A 21,336-nucleotide genomic window follows, 5' to 3' on the forward strand; every position below is an offset into this window, starting at 1 on the left:
AAGGGGTGGTTGTGGTGATGTTTCAGCATATGGTTGCATTTACAGGTAACCTTGAATAGTAGTTTTTTTTGGATTTTTCAATGGGCTCAAGTATAATGACAGGAGTCCTTAGAAGTTGGCAAGGGTGAGCTCAAGAAACATCTCAGTAATTCGGAGCACTTAACTGCTCAGGGGATTGGGTTTCCAGCATCCAAGTAGGTTATCTCACAACTCCAGCTTATGGGGATCCAATGCTCTCTGTGGCTTTGCAGATACCTCCACACATGTGGGCATACCTTCACGCAGACACATAAAGTACATCTTAAAAAACAAGAAATGGTTGAGAAGTTTAAGGGCGCATCTCGTTTGGGAGTGGCTGCCTAGCATTCATAAGCCTCTAGGTTCAGTCACCAGTGTTTGGTTTTGGACCTCAGGACAAGGGACTGAGGTGCATTTTTTTTTTTTTCCCGGAGCTGGGGACCGAACCCAGGGCCTTGCGGTTGCTAGGCAAGCGCTCTACCACTGAGCCAAATCCCCAACCCCTATATTTTATAAACCAAAACAGACCTGGCCTCCCGGTTTTCCCAGCATCCCTCAGTCCCTATCTGGCATACCTTGCCCCAAAGCCTGAACTTTCCAGCCCAGGGGCTGGGCTGCCCTTTCTCCAGAGGCTCCTCCCTATATATTCCAGGCATTTTGGTCTCTCTTCTCTAATTTCTTTTCTTCTCTTTGCATGAGTGCCCCCTTTCTGTTCACCTCACCCCGCCCCTATCCACAAGGCGACCAGTGAGCTCGCTTAACTGCCCGAGAGCAACTTCCCAATAAACCTGCCTTTAATATTATACAATCTGGCTTGAATTGACTCATTTCACTTGCAATGGACAAATAACCTATCATCAAGTACTATGTAGACCAGGCATGGTAGTGCATGCCTGTAATCCCAGCATATGGGATGTGGAGATAGGAAGATGAGGAGTTAAAGGTCATCTTTGGGTAAGTGTATTCCAGGCCAATTAGGACTTACAGAGACTGTCCTTAAATAAAAGAAATAAAGTAGACAAAAGTGGCAGAAATGTGCCTTTGTAGTGTGATGTTACAAGTTTTGTAAGGGTCTATGATTCGCTGAAGAATTATATCCAGGACTCAAAGAGTGTAAATGCAAAGAGTGTTTTATCCTGTAGAAGTCCAGCATGTTGGGGTCTACCATCTACAAAGAGACCCTGGAATGAGCTTGCAGGCTTGACTTAAAGCACATTAGGGGAATAATTCTCGGGTAGGTGACCTTTGTCTTGTTCTATCTCTAGGGATATTCTAGAACCATTGCTCGGGCCTGGAGGGCTAGAAACCATTGTTGACCCATTGTCCTTGTCTCAGGCCAGGTGCAGGGCAGCTTCTGAGGCCTGAATTTGCCTGGACTTGCCTAGACTTTTCTAGTTCTTAGAAGCAGAGATTTAGGCCTCACCTCCTGAACTGTCAGTTTGAAGCCTGTCATGGACCATCTTGAAGCATTGGTTATGTAGGTACCACAAGTCAAGGTTAACATCAGTAGGATCTGTCTTGTAGTCTCTTTCTGACTAAGGCCATGGATTTTTTTTTTTTTTAAACCATCCCTGAGTGGTCAACATAGAAACAACATTTCTTACTAAGGCTGTATAGAGTCCTCCCTGTTGGAGGAACAGCCTAGACCTCTTTTGGTCTCTAAGAGGATAGGGAGTATAGGGCATCCTGTAGGACCATGATGGACTTTTCTATCACCTATATATCTGTATCTATCGCTGTTTGTGTTAGCCACTGTGAACTTGATGACAAGGTTGTTATATCACCTCCTGGGAGTACCCAGAGAGTAAGGGGGCTAGTGACTCATGGAGTCAGCCTCCCCTTCTCAGTTTGCTGGCTTAGAAGATGAGGAATGTTGAACAGCATGTAGAAGTTAGAAAAGGCAAATAAATTGAAATTACACTGCAGCCTCCAGAAATCAGCAGTCACTATGCAGCTCCTACTGGACGACTGAGGACATTTATCTTGGATTTTGCACCTCCCAAACTGTGCTGATAGGCTTGTGTGGATATAATATTCAAAGCATCTGGTGGTCACATTTGCTTTAGCCTACAAGGAATGGGCGATGAAGCAGTTCTTAGGGTGTGGCACTACCAGGTGGTCTTTTATTTGAGTGTGACCATTGAGGCCCAGGACAACAATTTGAAAGCCTGGCAGGATTACTGAATGACCTGGTGTTGAGGATAGGTAAGAGAAAAGGTCCGGTGTGCATATTACCTCTGCTGTGACAGCCTGCCCAGCACTCACCTGGGCATCTGGCTTAGATGATGACACCTAGTGTTGCTGCAGCTTCTCGCCGTGCATTGCTGTTTGAATCCTTGCTCTGTGTGTCTGATATTCCTTTGAACATCTTGGAAATGCTCTACAGGTGTGTTCCAGCTGGCTCATGGTCCAAAACTTCCCTTTTCCTTCCTGAAAGTGTGTCCAAACTGTTGCTTCGTCTTCCTTAGCTTCCTTTGTGGAGAATGTAGCTGCCTCATCGATACACTTCCTTGACTGACTTAAGGAGGGTGATATCAGTGCAGCGTTGGGATGGGGGTGTGGCAGCCCTGACTGAGATCTTTGTGCTTTCTGAATTGATTTTTTTGTGCTTCTGGCCTATCAAGTGCCCAGTCTTTACTGACCTGCTATTTGCACAGCAGGTGCTATGGGGTCCTATCTTTATCTGTCCTAAATCCATCTGCCCTCTCCTCTTTCAGTGTCTGATGGGAACCTGAGCTCTTAGAGATGAGCATAAGGTTGAAAGAAGGAGAAACCTCTATGTCATAGAGATAGTAGTGGGCTGGGCATGTCTGAAAGAGGAACACTGTTGGATGTGCTCAAGGGAGTGGTAGCAGCTTGTGCTATAGCCATTCTGGGGTGTGCTCTGCTGCACTTCTGAGGTGTGGATACAAACAGAGCATCTTAACTGCCTCTGGCTCATTCAAGCTGCTCACTCGGTTGGCTTCACTTGCCTTTATAAAGGCCTTAGGCTTCATTAGAAGAAGCCTTTATGGCAATTTCCATAATACTGTGTGTGTGGGGATTGGATTCCCCCCCTGGCACGATAATAAATACCCCTGTAAGACCAAGCTCACCTGTCCTCTACACCAGGGCCTGGACTGCTCACCTAATGGAAAGGTTCAGCAGCCTCACTTGCCCTTCTCAAGCCTCCCAGCCTTGCTCACACAGAATGCTAAGAATGGCCAGATGCTGCCCAGGCTTGTATTTGGCCTCAGCCAAGGTCAGGTTGTCTGGGAGGAAGCAGAGGAGGGGCACCCTTGCTTAGTAAGGAGGAGGAGGAAGGGCCCCAGACAGAGCAGCCTTGCAAGATCTTTTATGTGCAAGCCTGGCTCATCAGCAACTCTGCTTGGAGTTCACCCCCATCCCTCATTTCCTCCTATACCAGGAAGGGGTGCTGGGCAATTGGGAGGGGGCATTGCTTCCGATCTGGTGTGAGGCTCACATTCCTCTGCAGTATCCTGGGGTTGCCTGCCTGCAGACACCTGGCTGGAATAACAATGAGTGGGAAGCTCAGCTCTGAGGATGCTCTGCTAAGGGAGGCTAGTTCTGCTGAGCTCGCACTTCCTCCCTGCCTTTCCTTCCAGGCCAGGCCCTCTTTGACTCGAGTGTGAGCGAGCGTGGCTGTGGTAAAAAGTATATGCTGAGAACAATACTTGAGGCTGTGTAACCTCATTTCTTATGCACACATGTTGTCAGGATGGAAGATGATTGATGTGGGCACATGGTGAGACTAGGGGAAACAGACTGAAAAGCTCTGACCTGAAGCTAATCAACATCACTGGAAATGTCATCTTTTATCCAGCACTTTTCTTTCTATCTATCTATCTATCTATCTATCTATCTATCTATCTATCTATCTATCTGTCTGTCTGTCTGTCTGTCTGTCTGTCTGTCTGTCTGTCTATCTATCTATCTATCTATCTTTCCACCCATCTACTATCTATCCATCTTTCTATCTTTCTATCTTTCTGTCTGTCTGTCTGTCTGTCTGTCTATCTATCTATCTATCTATCTTTCTACCCATCTACTATCTATCCATCTTTCTATCTTTCTATCTTTCTGTCTGTCTATCTATCTATCTATCTTTCCACCCATCTACTATCTATCCATCTTTCTATCTTTCTGTCTGTCTGTCTATCTATCTATCTTTCCACCCATCTACTATCTATCCATCTTTCTATCTTTCTGTCTTTCTGTCTGTCTGTCTATCTATCTATCTATCTATCTTTCCACCCATCTACTATCTATCCATCTTTCTATCTTTCTGTCTGTCTGTCTGTCTGTCTGTCTATCTATCTATCTATCTATCTTTCCACCCATCTACTATCTATCCATCTTTTTATCTTTCTGTCTGTCTGTCTGTCTATCTATCTATCTATCTATCTATCTATCTATCTATCTATCTATCTAGGTTCACTGGTCCCAAGGAAGTTGCCATGTAGGAGGCAGAGGATGGGGGCTTGGGGGGAGAGAGAGAGAGAGAAGGAAGAGAGAAATGTGCCCATCCCCTGGGCTGGAAAGTTCAGCATAGAGGGTGGGGCATACCAGCCGTTCTAGGAGAACCTGGAGGCCAGGTCTGCTTTGGTATGTTAAATAGGTACCCCGACTGCTTGTTCAGGGTCTGAATCTCCACACTTAGAAATAAGCGCTGTGTGGAGACACACAGCTGTCACGGGGAGAATTTCACTGGATCTCCGTATAGGACTATCAGCTTCTGCACACCGGTAAGCGATATATTTAAATGGTTCCACATCTTCTTCCTTTTTCTGAGCACTTCTGAGTATCTTTTAAATACTATTTCTTTTACTTTTTTGTTTGTTTTTCCACGTAAAAGTGTATTCTTCTCTCTTACGTTACATCCCAACCACAGTTTCCCATCCCTAACTAGTCCTAGTTCTCCCATGCCCACATCTCCTCCAAATCCATTCCTCCTCCATTTTCCTTCAGAAAACAGCAGGCCTCTCAGGGATATCAAAGGAATACGGAATAACAAGTCGAAATAAGACTAGGCACAAATCCTCATGTCAGGCTGGACAAGGTGACCCGGTAGGAGGAAAGGGGTCCCTTTTGCTTTTGAGCAGATCTTGTCATGTGGCTAATGCACATGATCTGGAGGAGCCGCACCTGCTCGGTGAGGTCAGTAATATACAGCTTAGGACTCTGCTGATGGCAGACATGGTGAGTGAGCCAAGGGCTGGGCCTAGGGCTAGAATTAGGCTCCAGTGAATTGCAAGTTGTGTATTGTGTATTACAGGCTTGTGTTTTGCATATTACATACTGCAATGAAATGTTTAAGCAGTCATTAGTAAGTCATGAAGCTGCCATCCTTACTCTTTGTGATTAAATAATAATGATACTAGTGCTATCAGGTTTTAATTAATTCTCATTACCTAGTTTTAAGCTCTGCAGTATATCAGATACCATCAAGGGTTTCTAGCAAGCTCTTCTAGTCTTCTTTTGCCCCAAGAACTTAAGAACCTGGTTGTTACCATTGCCCGCAGCCTCACAGCTTCCACTTGGAGAATGTTTGTCATCTGAAAAGCTTATTTTGTTTTTTTGGTTTTACAAAGGATATATTTATTTTTATTTTGTTTTGCTTGTATGTGTGAGTATGTCAGGCCTCCTGGAACTGGAATTACAAACAGATGTGAGCTGCCGTGGTGCTGGGAGCTGAACTTGGGTCTTCTGGAAGAGCAGCTTTTTACCACTGAGCCATCTCTCCAGCCTCTTGTTTTTTTTTTTTTTTTTTGTCTTTTTTTCGGAGCTGGGGACCGAACCCAGGGCCTTGTGCATCCTAGGCAAGCGCTCTACCACTGAGCTAAATCCCCAGCCCCTTGTTTTGTTTTTTTAAGAAACTGATCCAGACTACCCAAATCCCGGGAATGATCAGCTTCTTTCCCTTGCTCCTCAACTCTTTTCTTCTCTCCATTTTTCCCTAACTATATTTCAGGTCTTCAACTAACTACTATCCTCCTGCTTCACCCAGCCTCTTTAGTGCTGGGATTAAAACAGGCACAACCACACCAGCCATTCATCTTTCCTTATGAGAAAAGGACGCAGCTGGTCACAAATCTTACTTTATGTGAAAACACATAGATGATTATTCTTGATGGACAGGGCCCCTCCTGCATTGCTGTCCTGTACTAGCCTCAGAGTGTGCCATTATTTGGATTGGGGATCTCTGTGACATAACTTCTTCAGGCAAGCTCTTACTGTCAGCAGTGAGAAAATGTAGGAGGTAAGAAGACAGGAACACACAGCTCTACACAGCCACCCCCACTAGCCCAGGAGGTTCTTGGTTTTTGTTTGTTGTTTTCTCTCTTTTAGAGATCTTGACTCAGGCCAAACTTAGGTTTATGACTTCAATATTGAGAAACATTTCAGACTCAGTTTAGTGAACCAGTATCACTGATGTTATCAAAAACATTTTAATATAGGCTTAAGTATGAGGGCTAAGAAAAAAAGGTGCATGGTAGTGCATACCTTTCATTCTAGCATGGGCAAGCAGATCTCAGAGTTCGAGACTAGCTTGGTCTACAGAGTGAGTACCAGGATGGCTAGAGCTATCTAGACCCAGAGAAACCTTGTTTCAAAAAAACAAAAAATTGAAAACAGAAAGGGAGAGAGAGAGAGAGAGAGAGAGAGAGAGAGAGAGAGAGAGAGAGGAGGAAGAAGAGAAAGAAGAGGAGGAGAAGGAAGAGAAGAGGAAGAGGAGGAAGAGGAAGAGGAGGAAAGTCATATCCAAGAGGGGGTGTATGCTTATCAGAGGAAAGTAAGAAATACCTCTACCCTTCCTTTTTTCTTTTGATGAGAGAGATAGATACAGGAAGCTGCCCCAGAGACACCTTGGGTACCATTGTGTCTAATAAGGAAAAGGTGACACAAGGAGCTTTGTGTATGTCCTTTCCCTGTGAATGGAGTTCCTAGTGAGATTCCTAGAAAATTGCAGGTTGGTGGCTGGAAAGGGAGAAAAGTTTCAAGAGGTTGTTTGATTGTGCTGAAGTTCTCTTCCTCTGCTAACAAAGGCTTTGGCCGGATTCCAGACGGAGGGGCTTCTGTGCAGATGACCACACTCTAAGATTTTCTTTGCCTTTCTAGTCTGACTCAGAATTGGAGTATGGTAAACCCTGCAGCCAGGGATTGCTGTTGGACCAAGATGGAGGGGGGCAGTCTTAGGGATCCAGGGAAAAGGCCAGAAGATAAGGGACTGTAGAGATGGGAGAGATGGCTCCACAAGCCAGAGAGTGACAGGGCCTGAGGGCTCTATCAGGAAGCCTGCTCCTTAGAGCCCCCAGGAGAGAACAGCCTACTCTTCCTGGGGTGTGGACTTCTCAGAATTAAAGGAGTATGTTTCTTCTGGGGTAAGGTGGTCATTGTGGAGTGATTTGTTAGGAAACTCTGACAGTACCTCTCTCAGAATGGGGTTCTCCCACTGTGTAGGAAGTGGAGAAAATACCCTTCCCCACTTCACACGGTCTTTACCCAGATACTTGCTAATGACTATGAAGCTCACAGTGAGACAGGTAGTTTAGTTCCATATTCTCTGCTGCAGTTGTGAGAGCAATTGAACTAGCTAGAAAAGCTTTCCTGTCTACCGTGTAAAAGCACCTCCCACTTACTCACTGAGGGATCTTGAGTAGATGGTAAAACACAGGGCTCTAGACCGAGGAGCTTTGCCTGTGAAGTGCAGAGTGGTTTGGTTCATAGCATTGGTCACGTGCTGTGATGCTTGTATGATCAGGCACCTAGTTGAGAATCTGAGTTGTCCTGGGAAAGTTTTGGTTTGTTTTGGTTATGTTTGTTTGCTTTTGTCAACCCGACAGAAGCTCGTGGCATCTGGGAAGAGGGAAGCTTAAAGCATAATTGGAGAATTACATCCCTCAGAATGGCCTATAAGCAAGTCTGTGGTGGTGGTGGTGGGGGCTGCTTAACAATTGATGTGGAAGGGCCTATCTCTGTGGATAGTGCCATCACTGGGCAGGTGGCTCTAGAAGATATAAGAAGACAAGTTGAGCAAGCTGTGAGGAGCAAGCCAGTAATCAATGTTCTTCGATGGCTTCTGCTCAGTTCCTGCTTCAGTCTATGTCTGTCTTGAGTTTCTCCCCTGACTCCCCTCAATGCCACATTGTGATTTAGTGTTGTAAGATGAGGTAAATCTTTTCTTCCTCAGGTTGGTATTGGTCAGTGTTTTGTCTCAGCAATAGAAAACAAGCTGAGACCTTAGTTTTCAGTATTTAAAAAATTATTTTTAGGTACCTATGTGTGTATTTATGCTTGTAAAAATATATGCTTGCATATATATAATATATATATATATATTACATATATGCAGGTACCCATGGGGATCAGTAGAGTATTAAACACAGTTCCCTTGCTCTGCAATAATAGCGTTGCTTTTCAGGAAGGGAAACCTGGCCTCTGAGATTATTTCGATTCTGGGACTGGTTCCTAAATGGAAAAACACATGTGTCCTTCTTCTCACCCCGTTCTTGTTGCCTCATCTGTTTGGGGTTCATATGCCCTCCAGGGATATATGACTGGGTGGGTATTTGTTTGCAAGTCTGTTTTTGTGGCTGGGTCTCATGTGGGCTATCCTGGAGTGTAAGTCAAGGACAGCCTTGACCTGATCTGCTTGCTTCTACCCTTCCTGCATTGGGGTTACTGGTGTGCAACACCACACCTGGTTTACTCCGTGCCTAGGTGGTATCTAGGTCTTTCTACATGTTGTGTGACCAAGCCCGACAAGGCTTGCTTGGGACTAAACTGTTCGACTCCTGGTGCCTAGGACCCCGTGATTACATTAGATAGAACCTGTTAGGAGACTGTGACTGCTTCTCATCGTGTGTAAGGGATGTGAAGAAACAGGAAAATTGGTATAAACATTTCAGAACCTTACATTTTATGAGTATTCATTTAGTGTGTGTGCGTGTGTGCGTGCGTGCGTGTGTACATCACAGGACACATGTAGAAGTAAGAGTACCAATTATGGGAGTCATTTGTGTCCTTCTAGCATGTGAGTTCCAGAGATGAAAGTCAGGTCATTGGGCTCAGTGGCAAGCGCCTTCAAACACTGAGCCATCTTGCTGTTCCTTTTGGTGACAGCCAGGAATTGTGCTTACACACCAAAGAAGAATATGTGCACCAGGTGTTTATGGAAAAACAAAATCACTCCTAGAATCCACAGCTTTTCTGGTTGTGTCAGACGTATATGTCCTTATAAGTAGCTTCAAACACCACAGGGATGTGGAAGGTACCATCCCTGTCTGTTAGCCCTAAATTGGAAGGAGTCAACGAACCTTTAGGAACCCTAGCGTGAATCTCTGCTTCCTTTTAGAGGGCCAGCGGAGATGACAGAGTCACAGGGAAACATTTGGTGAAGTTGATTCACTTGGGGGACTCAGTGGGGTTCAGTTCCTGCCCCCTGCTGCAGATTGTCTGGGAATACAGAGGCAGGAGAGCAGAGGGATTGGGAACTGATCTGCCTTGACTGTTAGTGACTGCATGTGATGCTTTCTTACTGGCTCCTGCCCTCCCCCACACTCCTACTTGCTTGTGTTGCCCTGCACAGCAATCTTGCCTGGGTTAGGTGAGGACACAAAACAGCAGGCATTCAGTCTGTGGTGCTTGTGGCATCCCAGGACCTTGGCCTACCTCTAGCTCCTGTCGCCCTCCCCCCCTACAGCTCCTGAGAACTCCTGGGCAGTCTCGGCCCCAGCACCCTCCTCTTCCTGGACACTCAGCAATTCCCAGGTTACCGGCTCAGTTTACCTTGAGCCTACTTACCTGTTCAGCAGGCCCTGCGCTAGTCCCTTGAAGTCCTTGGGGGAAATGACATTCTTTTCTTCTTAGCCTACTTAGAGGATGTGCAGCCAGGAGACTCTGCAACATCTTTCCTGAAGGGACAGCGTGGCTGCCGAGAAACCATTGTGGCTAGTGTTAATTTTGCTGACGAACCCCTTGCAGCTGGTGATAATGAGACTTAATGGTCTCGGTGCTCCATGGATTGTTTCAATCGCTCCTTCCAGCGGCCCTGTGACAATTCATCCTCTCTCCCCCTTATCTTCAGGCAGTAGTGTTGCAAGGCCCTCTGGATGCCTGAAACCACAGCTGCTCCTAAACTCGCTAGATACTGTTTTCCCTCTACAGATAGATCTTGGATTTGTATATGGCTTTATATACACACTTATAAATTCAAACACATTCGTAAGCGAAACTGTATCATGGCATTAACAGCAGTAGCTTGTAATAGAGTAATCATAACCACAAGAAATAGTCTCTACGTTGGCAGGTTTGCTTATTTCTGGAAGTTTTCATTTTATTTCTAGATTATAGTTGGCCATGGGTGATTGAGACTGTGGAGAGTGAAGCTGTAGGTGAACAGGGATGACTGAACAGCCTCACTGGTGTGCCCAGTGAGCATTGATGTGGATGGCAGGGGGCTTTGGGAAGTCGAGAGCCTGGGCTCTGTGGCAGACATGCACCCACAGGGTCTTTTCCCATCTCTGCTGGACACCTTCCCAGTGAGATCTTCTGCTGTATCATCACCAAAAATAACCTCCATTGCTCTGGTCAAGCACATGGTAGGTCTGCATTCATGTCCAGTTCTTCCACTAGACATCTGTGATGCTGTCCTTTTCATTTGATAGAACTGGATATAGGGCCTTGTGCATGCAAGGTTAAGCCCTCTACCACTGAGTTATATCTCTTGCCTAAGAAATAATTATGATACATTTATTTCTTTTACATGTATGAAATGTATGGCCGTATGAATACCTGGTTCCTTTGGAAGTCAGTAGAAGCTGTCCGACCCCCTGGAACTGGAACTATGGATGGCTGAGACACCATGTTGATGCTGGGAGCCAAAACCAGGCCCTGAAAAAGCAACGAGTTCTCACAACTGCTAAAACCATCTCTCCAGCTTTTAATTTACTTGTGTTTAAAAATTACACTTATTAGCTGGGCATGGTGGCTCACGCCTTTAATCCCAGCACTTGGGAGGCAGAGGCAGGTGGATCTCTGTGAGTTCGAGGTCAGTCTGGTCTACACAGCGAGTACAGGACAGCCAGGGCTACTCAGAGAAACACTGTCTCAGAAAAAAAAATGTACTTTTTATTTATATGTATGAATATTTGTATGTAGGCTCACAGGTCATAAGAACACATGTAGAAAACAGAGGGCAATTTGGTGCAATTCTCATCCCAAGGATGAACTCAGGTTATCATGCTTAACATGAGGTACCCTTACTTACTGAGCCCTGAGTCAGGTTTTATTTTACTTTTTTATATAGTTTACTTACTAATAAGATACAAATATTTGTAACATTTACATCGTGTCAAAATTACAACTGTCTATTATTACATAGCATGGTCTGAAATACTGTACTGATAAGTACATATAAGGTTTGTTCATTGACTGCAATCTATTGATTCATCCTATAAGTGTATTTGTTTCCTAGGAATCCTGTAACAGATTGCCAGAAACTAACCCCGGCCCTCACACAGGGTCTCATTCAGCCCTGGCTAGCTGTGAACTCACTCTAATTGACCACTGAACTAAGGACGGTTAACTTTTGATCTCCCTGCCTCTGCCTCCAAAATGCCAGGATGTCAAGTATATTCCACTCTGACCTATTTTATCCGGGGCTGTGGATTGACCTCAAGGCATTTCTGTATGCTAGACAAGCCCTCTTACAAGCCCTTTTACAATGGCACTACAGTCCTCACCTGAGCCCCTTAACATTTAAAAAGAAAATGAATTCAAGACGGAGTATTGTTTAATTGCTTAGGCTATCCTCTGCACTCAATCTATAGGTCAGGCTGAACTTGAACTTGTGATCCCTCTGCTTCTGTTCTAGAGCATCTGAGGATGCATGGATTACAAGTTTGTGCCAGCTTGTCTCATCTCATGATGGTCCCTGAGCACTGAGCAGCTGCCAGGCAGCATCTGATAATATGGATCTGAGGCTGTGCTATCGAGCTAATTGCTCACAGCTTCTTGATGGAGAGAGGTCTGGGGATGAGCAAAGTAGGGTGGGGCTGAGGATGAGGAGAAAAATACATCTGTATCTTTCTTGTTTTTAGAACATTCTACTTCTATGTACTGAGTTTCATACTAAGCCAGTGGACCAGCGATGAGATCAGGTTTGGGGTTTAAAACAGATACTGTTGTGCTACGGGGGCTGCAGGAAGGGGCAGTGATTGATTAACGTTGGAGTCAGTCACAAGGGATTATGAAAAGATTGGGAGTGGCTATGTGGAGATGCCAAGGGCTTTGTTGAACCAGAAGTCACTGAGGGAGTGAACAGGTCCAGAAGAAGGTTATTGTGTGAGGTGTGCTGTGCTGCGGTGGCTGGCGTGGAATGTGTAAGGGCTCAGATATGGAGCCTTCATTCCAGTTCGTCTTATCATCCCTGTGACTCATTCTCCTTTTATGACCTGTAGTGTAGATATGGGGCTGGTTCCTGCCTGCTAAGGGTCTTAGGAGCATTCATGGTGTCGTAGCTGTTGGTGTGCAAGGCCTCTAGTCTCCATGATATTCTATGGACATGAGCTTTCGGAGGCACCATCACCGTGTCCTAAGTGTTAGCAGAGAGTCAGATGAACCAATTCATCCTCCTTGCTGTATACTAACCCTTCCCTTTCTTGACATTCCTGTGGTCTCCTTCCAGCCTGCAGGAAGCTGACTACTTTCTCCCTCAACTTCCTGTGGCCCAGAGGCCTCTGAGAAGATTCTTTGTGGCCGGGTGAGAGCTGAGCACTGTGGTTTGTCGTAACCCCTTTACCAGCTTCTCCTCTGCTCACCTAGGCTAAGATGTGGAGACCCCCAGGAGCTGCAGGGGCTGCTTGCCAACTGTGTTCTGAGCAGTGCGTAAATACGAAAACCAGGGGCTGGAGAGATGGCTCAGCGGTTAAGAGGACTGACTGCTTTTCCAGAGGCTCTGAGTTCAATTCCCAGCAACCACATGGTGGTTCACAACCATCTGTAATGGGATCAGATGCCCTCTTCTGGTGTGTCTGAAGACAGTGACAGTGTGCTCATATAGTCTTCAGTGTGCACCAGAAGTCTGAACAAGTAGACTCTAATGCCAGTGAAGAAAGAGACTTGTTAGCAAGGACAAACGAAGCAAAGTTAGACGCTTTTTTCTTCCATGTTCTTTATGGATGGCATGTCTTCTATGCCAGGGGAAGGTGTGGTCCAAGTGAAAGGTGGCTCTTTCCAATGCAAAAGATCTAGATTAAACGTGTACTGTGAACCCAAAGATCTGGATTAGAGGTGGGTCTTCCCAATTTAAATATTTAATTAAGAAAAAAATTCTTCAGGTTGGGTGTAGTGGTGCACACACACCTTAATCTTGACCATTAGGAGGCAGTGGCAGGGGGATCTCTCTGAGTTTGAGGCCAGCCTGGTCTACAGAGTGAGTCCAGGATAGCCATGGATCTGTTACACTGAGAAACCCTGTCTCGAAAAACAAAACAAAACAAAAAGGAAAAAAAATATTTATAGGTTTGCCCAGTCATTTGGATTTTTAGCTAACTCCAGATGTAGACAAGTTGACAACCAAGAGTAGCCATCACAGATTTATTTTAGCTCACTGTTACAGAGGGCCCAGTCCACTGCGGAAGGGCAGTGGTGCCTGCAGCAGCCAGGAAAAAGCAGATGCCTGCTGGAGGCCGCCTTTCCCATTTCTTCAACACAGACTGAAGCCTATGGGATGGAAGTGCCCATGCTCTACGCAGCTCTTAGTTGATCCGCTCTGTGAGCCACCCACACCAGCACTTGAAATGTGCTCTGCTGATCTTCCCGATGCTTCTCAGTGGGTCAAGTTGGAGAGCAAGGTTAACCTTCACACCCTTTGTTACCTTAGCAAATTCACTTAAGCATCTCGTAAGCCTCATGTATGGGAAGTTCCGGTTGTCCAAGGTAATGGTGACTCTGCTTCTGTTGTGAGCCCACTCTGTTTTACACTCTTATCCGTCTGTTCTGTAGAACCAAGAAAACATTTATCGTTTCTAATTGAACAAAGATCTGTGTATGTATTTTAAGATTCATTTATGTATATATGTGTTCAATTTGCATGTGTACCTGCAAGCATCAGATCCTGTTGTAGGATCTGATTGTGAGCCACTGTGTGGTTGCTGGGGATTGAACTCAAGACCCGTGGAAGAGTAACCAGTGCTCTTAACCACTGAGCCATCTCTCCAGTCTGAACAAAGAGATTCTTGTCTGTCTGTCTAAGGGTTTATTTTATTCTATGGGTATGGATGTTTTGCCTACATGTTTGTATGTGTACCATGTGTGTGCCTGGTGTGAGTGGAGGTCAGAGGAGGGTGCCGCATCCCCCAGAACTAGGATTCCAGATGCTGTGACTCTCCACGTTAGCTCTGAGAACTGAACCCAGTTCTGAATACAAGAGCAGCATTTCCCAGTGCCTCAAAGACATACTTTCAGTGGATGCGCTAGGGGCCCCAAGGTCCACACTCTTGCCTTTCGGCTCCCTAACCCAATTCATATTCCATTCTCTGAGTGTGGGGATGAGCCAGTGCTAGGCTTGGGGATTCTGGAGCAGCTGATCTCTGTTAAGTCAGCACCTTGGGGAAGAAAGGAAGTCTGTCTACAGAAGGATGGTTACAATGTTGTCTGGGAACAGATTCTGAAATGTCTTCCTGGTCTTCGGAGTATAGAGAAATATCTTCCTGACTGTTGCTTCTGTGCTTCAGGAGGGAAGTGAAGGAGGTGTCTTCTTTATTGTGTTTAAGAGACTGTAGTTTCCATGTAAGAGAGAGGGTGTGGGAAGCAGTGTTGCTGTGAACCAGCCTTACCTCCCAGGACCATTTTCCAGCCCCCGAAGTCAGTACCAGGGCCTGTTGGCTACATTATTCAACCATTCTAATTGACTTCTACTTTCCATGGCTGATACTGATATTAAAAACATGTTGAACAGTTATAGAAGATAGAGAAGGGGAGTGAGACACTCATATGTGTATGTACATACATGTAGTATCATGGAAGAATGAGGAGAAAACTCAGTCATACACACCAGGACACAAAATGGGCTGGAGAATATTTGTGAACCTCCTTTTCTGGTTGCTGTACCTTGTACTGACCGTGCAGCTTGCAAAGAAAGCATCCCCTGCACCCGTGTTCAAGGGAGTTGATACACAAAAAGGCCTTTGCTCTGTTGCTGGTGTGTAAGACACTGAAGCGGCCTGGGTTTCTCACTGGTGTCTGCTTGCAAGGGTCAGCTGGTACAAATATCTAGGAGGGTGGGTTAAAAAGGAAATGACACATTTGGGCCTGACAGTCTGGGAGACAGAGAGGGAAGAAGCACAGCCAAGAGAAAGGACCCGAGGCTGTATTTTCTCGTGGGGCAATTTCTGTGTCACAAAGCCAGACCATGCTTCCTGATGAAGCCTCCCCCTGGATGCCTTCCAGGCATGGCCAGCTGACAGCAGCAGCCTGTGAGAAGATGGGGTGGAGAGGCAGGGAGCCCCCGGAAGATGCCCCTTCTCAAGCCAGAGGGCCTGTTTCCTTGTCTTTGATGGTTCCACGGCATACTTTCCCAGGAAAGTCTTGAAAAATGTAAGGCCTCTTTCACAGAGGTAAAGCAGCTCTTGCACAAAGTAGACACAATGTGCAGTGTGCTGCTGGGCTATCCAGCACCTGGATGAACGGAATATTACCTACTACCCCTTTCAGAAGGCCTACTTCCACACCAGTTACTCAGCATAGCTTTGTTTTGACTTCTTTTGTTATTTTAATTAGCGATTGCTATTCATTTGTGTGGGCCTGTAGGCGTTGGAAGAGAACTTTGTAGAATCCGCTCTTTCCTTCTACCATTTATGTGAGTTCATCACCAGGCATGTTCCCCTTGTCTTGGCTTCTAAGAGCATAGAGAGGTTTAGCTTTTTGTGTGTCATTATAAATACACTTTCCTGTTGCCCCATTCATCTTTGCCATAGGTGCTATGTGTACTGTTGAATCTCAGTTTGCGCTCATTTCTCCTTGGATTCTCTGTGTGTACTTTTAAAGTCACTTCTGGAGAGACATTTTGGTTTGAAGACACTTGAAGCCCTGGTGTGGCAAGGCACCCCCCCCCCCCCTTGCTGTTTTCTGACAGGTGAAGAGTGGTGGGGTCCCTTTTCTCCTGAGCATCCACACTGCCTCTGTTCTTGGTCAGGAACTACGCCTTAGCTAGAGTAACAATCAACCATATGAGAATTCTTCCTCAGGTCATAGAACTTTAATGGACTTGACCACAGCAAAGTAAACTTGACTTCAGGGCTTCAGATTTGCCTGTGGACCTCAGTAAACGTTTAACCACGTCTTTACCCCCTTCTCTTTAGGCTGAGCTAGTGCTGAAATGTCTTCCCCTCTTAGAGACTGAATAAACTCCGGACTTGAGAGTCAGTAGCTGGGCTCCCCCTGGTTGCTGCCCTAGGACTGAAATTTCTTATCTCTGTAACCAAATGTGTGTGTGTGTGTGTGTGTGTGTGTGTGTGTGTGTGTGTGTGTATGAAATGTGGGAAATATTTGAATTTTTAGTCATAGCCATCTTGGGTAGGTGTCCTTCATAACTCAGGACAATGAGTCCGGCTTCCGATTGGGAAGACCTCTGACTGCCTGCCTACCTTCTGCTGTTGTCTTCCTGGTTGTACTTACTCTCTGTGCCCCCCCAAATATTATTCTGGGAACTTCATTGGAGGACTCCAGGTGGTTGGAGCCTTGGATGGGATACAGTAGGTCAGAGCTTCTAGCTGGATGGATGATATATGCTCCATGAAGGACTGCTAGTGCTCTCTTAGGAGGCTAGGGATGTTCAGGCCCCAACCTGATAATAGGATAATAGGATAATGTGAACACACTGGATTGAGGAGACCAAGACATAGTAGCTGGACCAGTCTGGAAAGGCCCAGGAATTGCTGAATGAATGAGAACAAGCTCCAGGCCTGTCCTGGAGAAGCAGCTCACCGAGTAGGGCAGGACCTGGAGCCAGGCCAGCCTTTTGTGGTTGCCTTTAAAAAGAAACAAGACAAAGACTGACTTCCGACCAGCTGACCCCTAAGCCTCTAAGCCTAGTAGCTCCCTGCTGGGACCTTTCAGACCTGCAGGGGAGCTTGGCTGGGTGCCAGGCCTGGCCTTCTGTCAGCCAAAGCAAGCCAGTGACTGACTCTCTTTTCCCTTATCCATACTGTTGGCTCAGTCGGGCCCTACTCTCTTTCCAGCCTGCTCTGAGGATCTGTCTGGAAGGTAGCAACCAGTGTAGTTTCCCTCAATGAAGGCTTTCCTCCCGTCATGGTAGGCCTAGGCCTTCTACTCACCGGTATTTGGGTCACAAGTTTTGTTTGTTTGTTTATTTGTTTGTTTTAGCACATTCCTCTGTGAACCAGTCAGGGTCTTTGTAGTCTGTGATTGTGACAATGTGGTTTTCTTCTTCCTTGTCTCAGGCCTGATTTTCTTAACTCCACCCTGCTGAGAAGATGCCCTCCAGGAGGCTGTGCTTGCAGACTCCACGGAGCCTCTCTCAAGATTTCCTGAACCTTGTGGATTTACAGTAAGACGAAGTTCCCTGGGGAGTAATTCTGGTGGATGCAAATTCTGGAGTAATACACCTGGCCTGCCTAGAGATGTTACAAGTGGCCTAATGGATTTTTCTAGCCTGGACGCCCACTGGGGACAAGGATCATTACTGACAGGATTGTATCTCTACCCTTGACTCCATGGGAATATTTGGTCTGCTCTCTCGGGCTCCCTCTAAAATGTAAGTCCCCAAGATCCATCTCCTTTCAATGAAGTGTTTCTGATGTGTTCTTGTGCTTTACTCCAAGCTATCCTGGCTGCTGGCTGAGGGCTGTCTGTTCATGTGGCTGCTCTGAGAAGTTCTGCTGTCTTCTATGTTCATCTATGTGTCTGGCGTGACACTGAGAGCCGGGTGAAAGACAAAAAAGTAGAACTTGTTCTATGTTAAAATAATATTAAAAAGAGAATCCCCTCTGGAGCTACCCTTGCCCAAGTTGATGGGTACTTACTGATTGAAAGTTCTTATTTCTGTCTAGACTCTAAATGCTTTGAAGGCAAGGCCTGAGGAGGATGGCTGTGTCTCTGAGACTTAGTGGGTACCTGGCATTGGTCTCTCACCCTGCAAGAATGAGAAATGAAGATGTGATGGTTAATTCATTAAGGCACTGGCAATTCCATAAGGAAGATAGACACAATAAAACCCTTTCTTGACTCTATGCCAAGAGCTGAGAACACCACGGGACCAGATGGTTGGTACCATGTGTGTCAGCAGGTAGCTGTTCTGAGTTAAAATCTCTACCACCCTATGTGACTCAGGGCCAGTGACAATCCGATTCCCTTCTCCCTTTAGCATGACTGAAGTTAGTATTCTCTTCTGTCACAGGGTTGACAGAGCTGAGGCTCACAACAGGCTGAACATGTGCCTGATGCTTTGCACAGGGTCAGGACCAGCTTCTGGGGAGGGTGAGCATTGGTTGGCCCTGAGAAGATTCTAAGGAGCCAGGTAAGGAGTGGCTTGGCCTGGACAGGAGGTTAAAGGTCATAGTTCTTTGCAGCACTTGGGAAGGCTAAACATCAAGCCTGCAATGGCTAGCCAGAGGGAAGCAGTAGTGGATTCGACAACGGAGGTCTTTGTGGTTTTGCAACTGACTGGCAGGAATCTTGACTCCTTAGGGGTTACAAGGTTGGTAGAACCCAGGGATGTCACCAGGCTACCCAAAGGAGAGTAGTAGCCCCAGTAGGAGGTAGCACAATGCTCAGGTCACCGTTTGGCTGCCAAAGTGGAACTTGACATAGGGTGTTTGTGGGATGAGCTTCTAGGTCTAGCGTTTCAAGGATAAAAGTTTAGGCAATCCTAAAAGGTCTATGCACACCGAGTCCTCTGTTTATGCTATGTTGTTATTTACAGCCCAAAGATGTGCACTGACTTTATGCTGGAGGAGCCTCAGAACCTCACTGTCCTGCTTAAAGGCTAGACACATTGTACATTGCTGCACCAGAGTTGGTCTGATGAGATGGTGACCCACTGTGGTTTCCTTGCAGTTTCACTGAGCGTAGATAGGACAGGGTCCTTTAGAATAGCTGAATAATTTAGTCACACTCCTTTGGGAGTATAGTGTGTCTCCTCCATTCTATAGTTGAGAGCCATGAGGCTTGAGGTATTTGCTTAGGAGAAGGCCAAGCTGAAAGCTGTCTGTCTGGTGTTTTATGCAGAGCCAATAGGATCAGCTGAAGGAGGAGGATTTTCTTCTAGGTCTGGAGGTGTATGTGATGGGACTTTTCTCCTGTAGTTGTTCTTGTGCCCCTAAAACCTATAGTCCTCCTTCTTCTACCTGAGAAAAACAGACTTTAGGGAATTCCACAGGACTCGAGCCGCAGGGCTGAGACTCGGGCTGGAGTTGGATCAGGCTGGGAGAACAGTACTTAATTAGCTGCTTATGGTCTAACCCATCAATTCTCAACCTCTAGGTGGGACTCCCTACAGGGGCTGAATATTAGCTATCCTGCATAGCAGATATTTACACTATGATTCCTAGCAGTAGCAAAATTTCAGTAGCAATGAAATAATTTTGTGGCTTGTAGTAAACCACACCATAAGGAACTGTATTCAAGGGTCACAGCATTGAGATGGTTGAGAACTGCTGGTCTGGGGAGAATAGGTGCCTGTGGTAAGTGTGGACTTGTTGGATAAGGTATTTGGAGCTGTGCTTATGGACCTGCCTAGCTGGGGTGGTAACTGGAGTCATTTCAGGGAGGGGCTATGTCTTCCCCATCCACCCCCCATTCTTCCTCTGGGACGGCTGTACCTAACTTATCACACAGCTCACAGCTCCCTTTCTCTGCTTTTATTGGTTACTCCCTAGAATAACCCTTTTGTGGTGGCTCTCTTTTATCTCCTGCCTCTCACAAGAGGGTGACGGTGGGCTCAGGCTCCAAAAAGCACAGAACCCTAACTGTGAGAAATATGACAGTTGCTGGATGGACATGGGCATAGCAAATATCACCATTTTTTTTTTCGGCCAGTGCACTCAGTATGGCGAACACTGAACCACATATTCATTAGAACAGAGCCATGGGGTAGCTATTGTTAAGATACGGGTTATGAAGCAAAGTTGTTTCCCAAGGGACCACTGTGCTGCCAATCTCCACAGCCATGGACCACACTGCCTAAAGTTGGGAGATGGGACTCCTGCTCCCTTCTTGTCCCCTCTAGTGGCCATAATCTGGAGCAGATCACCTTTCTTCTTTTGGTCTCTTTCCTCAGTAGTAGGGAACTAAGTGGTTTTTCTTCTAGGCTATGGTACTTGGGAATGAAAGGGTCCTTAGGTCACACCCTCTTGTGGCTACAAGAGTAGGCAGCGTTTCTGTTTAGGGTTCAACTCCTCAATCATTCCTCCGCTTCCTGGTGAGACATGTGTCTTGTTGATTGCTGCTTTCCATACTGGTTTTCCTTACTGGGCTTCTGTGCTAGTGGAAGCACTGGTACTAGTGGAGGGCTGTGCTTCAAGATCCTCCAGCCTCCATTCCTGAAGATAGCTGAGCGCCCTGGCTGAGGTGCTGGGAGCCTTAGCTGGTCTGCACAGTTTGGCAGGAAAAGAGTCTGAGCCTCTTTCTTTTCGAGTGTCTTGGCGCTGTGCATGGGGCTGTCTATGAGCTGGGTTAGGTCCCCTGGATCACCTAATATACTGGGGTGGGTGTGGCCCTCTGTTTCACATTCGGTCTGAGGTTCAAAGAGGTCTACATAGTCATCAAGTGCATCCTGGTTCTTCGTGAAGGTCCCAGAAGCTATGCTTACATTTTGGCTTGGCAAGCCTGTGTTAGAGAACAACGATTGTTTTGTATGTACTTTAACCGATTTGTAGAGAAATTGCCACTGGCTCAAGAGGCCTTTGATAGCTCACATATCATTGCTAAGAGAACAACAATCTAACATAATGATCTCCATTTCCAGAATACATGGAGGCTCTTAGCCTTGAGGGGACCTTCGCTTGGAGTATAGGTCCTTGTTTACAGCCATGGTACAGTGGCTGTGGGGAGCTCACGATGTCATAGGAGCAAAATTTCAGAGCTTGTGATGTGGGTAGGTATGGGTCCTGCTTTCCAACTGGCAAGACTGCGGCTACTGTGCTTCTCTCTGAATCTGTAAGATTCCTTAGGAGATAGCAGCTTAGCTTGATGTGCAGAAATTCACACACACACACACACACACACACACACACACACACACACACACACACACACCTTACTCTAGTGTAAGCATCTTAGTTCTTTATGCTTATT

General features: G+C 46.1%; 1 long non-coding RNA gene across 25 annotated transcripts in view; it reads left to right on the plus strand.

The window, feature by feature from the left end:
• Pvt1 (Pvt1 oncogene) overlaps nt 1-21,336 on the plus strand; it is a 221,359-nt gene that overhangs the window by 55,948 nt on the left and 144,075 nt on the right. For 11 of the 25 annotated variants that reach the window (NR_202061.1, NR_202060.1, NR_202082.1 and 8 more), the window contains 2 exon segments: nt 17,484-17,797; nt 18,440-18,559. This is a non-coding gene — a long non-coding RNA (Pvt1 oncogene). 25 annotated transcript variants of the gene reach the window in all.

Source organism: Rattus norvegicus, chromosome 7 (assembly GCF_021556685.1).
Source record: "Rattus norvegicus strain SHRSP/BbbUtx chromosome 7, alternate assembly SHRSP_T2T, whole genome shotgun sequence".
Taxonomy (NCBI): Eukaryota; Metazoa; Chordata; class Mammalia; order Rodentia; family Muridae; genus Rattus; species Rattus norvegicus.